This window comes from Mustela lutreola, chromosome 12, assembly GCF_030435805.1.
Source record: "Mustela lutreola isolate mMusLut2 chromosome 12, mMusLut2.pri, whole genome shotgun sequence".
In the NCBI taxonomy this organism is placed as follows: Eukaryota; Metazoa; Chordata; class Mammalia; order Carnivora; family Mustelidae; genus Mustela; species Mustela lutreola.
In genome coordinates, this window is record NC_081301.1 from 69,726,514 (window position 1) to 69,730,554 (window position 4,041).

Sequence of the window (4,041 nt, forward strand, 5' to 3'; positions counted from 1 at the left end):
ATAAGTATAGAATCCTAGCCCCCCCAACACTACTTTCTCTCTTGTGTATAAAGCTCAAAATATTGTGGCTTTGCTTTCTGAAGTGCCCTGTCTTTATTCTCCTTTCTACATTAGTCTAAATCTTCTCTTTCTATCATCTCTTTTGTCCCTGTCCTGCTTGATTTTGATTCCACTATAAGCAATTTCTTTTCAGTGTGGCACCTTGTCCTAAGTATAAGGCCCCCTTATACCCAGGTGGTACTAGAGACAACAAACCTCCTTTTAGAGCTGCTATTCTCCAATTGTTCCATCTCCTTGTTTTACTTGCTTCTTCCTGGCACAGACCACTAGTAGGCAGGGGGTTTGTCTCCACAACACAACCCATATTTTGGGACTTATGGAGATATTTTTATCATCTTTTTATTTTTGTAAATTTGTTCCTGATGTTTAATATTTAGCCTTGTTTTGATATTTAGTTGCTCTACCTTTTTTTATGTGATAATTCAGACCAATTAAACAACTTTGCTGTCACTGTTGTCATATTCCCAGAATCCTTTCCCTCTTTCCATTTTTCATCTCCTAATGTCCATTCTTCTCAGAACAACCAGTGTGGTAGTTTTCTGCATTGTTCCTTAATGGTTGAAGTGGCATCACAAGTTTCATAGTCTATCCAAACAGAAGAGAGAATTCTCATATTGAGTCAATGACTGATTTAAGCCCTCCACCCTACAAGTTCAGTGATTATAATTACAGTTAAGGAAAAACTTCAGCTAGACTTTTGGGACAACAAGTATGTAAGAATGAGATGGGTTTTTCAAATTTAAACTTTCTTTTTAAAAAAAAGATTTTATTTATTTATTTATCAGAGAGAGAAAGAGAGAGGGCATGAGCAGGTGGAGTGGCAGGCAGAGAGAGAAGCAGGCTCCCTACTGAGCAAGGAGCCTAATGTAGGACTAGGTGCCAGGACCCTGGGATCATGACCTGAGTCAAAAGCAGATGTTTAACCAACTGAGTCATCCAGGCATCCTGAATTTAAAATTTTTATAATGGCATTGCCATTTCATAGTGACACATAATAAAAATAAATATGTATGCAATTAAAACATAAACATAAATGTCTGGCCACGTGACTGAGTACAAAAGATTTATTCCTTCTTACTGATATTTTTGTGAATTTTTTTTTCAATCAGAGGCTTGGTGATTCCATAGTTTATAAGAAATAGAAACTAAAATAAGTCATGAAAATCATCTTTTAAAATGAAATAGCAATATGCTCATCAAGGAATTAATATAATCTCTGTGACTGAGAATCAAAGGATATTCAAAATCCTTGATTAAAGGAAGCCTACACTTCTTTTAGAAATGCCCAATTTTGGGGTGCCTTTGTGGTTCACTCATTAAGTGTCTGCCTTCAGCTCAAGTCATGATTCCAGGTCCTGGGATCGAGCCCCACATTGGGCTCCCTGCTCAGCAAGAAGTTTACTTCTCCCTCTTCCACACACCCCACCCCCATCCCCTCTCTCGCTGTCTCTCTCTCAGTCAATAAATAAAATCTTTAAAAAAAAAAAAAGAAAGAAAGAAATGCCCAATTTTCTATTAGTGCTCAAGCTTAAAAGGAATTTATCGTGTGAAATTTGCATAAGCAAATAATAAAAAATATACTGGCAAAGGTTAGCAAAATGACTTTATTATGAATAATAATAGTTGAATATGCCAAAAGTCCAAATAACTAAAGCTGCTTACTTCCAATAACTCTACAAGCAGTTTTTATTTTTATTTTTTATTTATTTACTTTTTCAATTTTTAAATTTAATTTAATTTAATTTTTTTTTTTTTTTTTTTTTTTGAGAGAGTGGCAAAGAGCAGAGGGAGCGGGAGAGAGAGAATCTTAAGCAGGCTCCACACCCAGTGCTGAGCCTGATGCGAGGCTCAATCTCATGATTCTGAGATCATGATCTGAACTAAAATCAAGAGTCAAACACTTAACTGAATGAGTCACCCAGGTGCCCTAATTAGTTTTTATTTTTAAAAACGTAAATCTCAGGGCATCTGGGTGGCTCAATCGTTAAGTTTCTGCCTTATGCTCAGGTCATGCATGATCCCAGGGTCCTGGGATGGAGCACCACATCAAGCTCCCTGCTCAGCAAGAAACCTATTTCCCCCACTCCTACTCCCCCTGCTTGTGTTCCCTCTCTCACTGTCAAGATCACAGAATACAAGGTTAACACATAAATATCAATCATACTTCTATAAATGAGTTAAAAAAATTGAAAATTTTAAATCTAGTACTGTTTATAATTGCTCCAAAAATTAGAACAAATCTCACAAAATATATGCAAGATCTGTATGGCAAAAAACTCAAAATGCTGATTAAAATATCAATGACCTAAATAAATGGAGAGTCATGTCATGTTCATAGACTGGAAGACTCAATATAACTTAAGTTTTGAAGTAAGGTATGCCTTAACTTCATGATAACTATCCTCCATTTGAAAAGCAGATTCTGATTTGCAGCTGGGTCCCCAAAGAGACTAAACTCCCTAACAAGGGATAGCAAGTGACTATGTGACCCAAAATATCTATCATGAATATGATAATGTATTTCACTGAATCAGAATATTTGGATGTGTACCAGGCTATTCCTTTGTTAAAGGGAATGGTAGATGTAAGAGGTACAAGCAAACTAAGCAAATGGTTCATATTCACCTGGGGTATATTCCTACTGCCTCAACACATGACCCTCCATGCACCTTAGAGCCCCATGGGAAGTCCACTATATACATGTGATATTTCCAGGGAGGAAAAAGCACCCTCCTCAGTTTATAAATATGTCTGCAAGGTGTGGTAACATCATAAGGAAGTGAATGGATGCTGCATTACAGCCCCATTCACTGGTGACCCCGAAAAACTCTGTTACAGGAAAATTCTCCCCACAGGCAGTTTTGAGAGGTATATTTTGTTGTCCAGTTTATATGGAAGGAGACATGTGCTGTTTTTAGTTTTGTTTTACATATGGAATGTTTCATGAATTTTTGTGTCATCCTTGCACAGGAGCAATGCTAATCTTCTCATGTATTATTTCAATTTTAGTACATGTGCTGCCAAAGTGAGCACAGAAGGAGATACGTTGAATCATACTGATTCAGGGATGCCTGAGTAGCTCAGTCATTTGGACATCTGCCTTCAGCTCAGGTCATGATCCCAGGGTCCTGGAATCAAGTCCTGAGTTGGTCTCCATGCTCAGTGGGGAACCTGTTTCTCCCTCTGTCTACCACTTGTGCTCTTTCTCTGACAAATAAATAAATAAACTATTTTTTAAAAGATTTTTAAAAATTTATTTATTTGAGACAGAGAGAGAAAAGGAGAGGGAGAAGCAGGAGCCAGATGTGGGGCTTAATACCAGGACCTTGGGATCATGACTTGAGCCAAAGGCAAACACTCAACCAACTGAGCCACCCAGGTGCCCCTCAATAAAATCTTTTTTTTTTTTTTTTTAAAGTCATACTAAATCACAACCAATGGCTCAGTGAGTTGATTGGTATCTTGGAGTTAGGAAAAATAATACAGGAAAATTAATAAGGAGCTCTATTGGAGACTATATGGATGCACTTCCAAGAATGACACAGAGTAGTGGGGTAAAAATGCACATTAGGAAATAAGAGATGAGAAAGTGGAAAGCAAATGAAGTTGGGTATTTATACATTTGGTTCTTTATGCTGAGCCCTGAATTGGCCATTATACTGTTCCTCTTCATAAGGCCACAGGACCCCCTGTTGCAGTATTTTCTGCCAGGTTATAGTAATACTTCCTGCTTCCATGATAGTTCTTGTGGTGATAATGGCTCCCTACCATCACTAGTCACAGATGACTGGACACACCAACCCTGCCCATATTTTTTATTAGGTATACTTAAGTATCCCATTGTTTCTTAATTGACCACAGTAACCCTGATCATAAACTGCACAGGAGTGGAAATTTTTACTGCTAATTAACGCAGCATCTAGAATGAGGTCTGTTACCCACACGTTTTCAATAAATGTTTGTTGAATGAATATGTGTTTC

At 37.4% G+C, this 4,041-nt stretch overlaps 1 non-coding gene across 1 annotated transcript; it reads right to left on the reverse strand.

Annotated features, from left to right (window-relative positions):
* Positions 1-2,985: 2,985 nt before the first annotated feature.
* LOC131813292 (U6 spliceosomal RNA) lies at positions 2,986-3,093 on the reverse strand. The gene has a single exon (XR_009346717.1). It is a non-coding gene; the product is annotated as a U6 spliceosomal RNA (small nuclear RNA).
* Between the last annotated feature and the right edge of the window lie 948 nt (positions 3,094-4,041).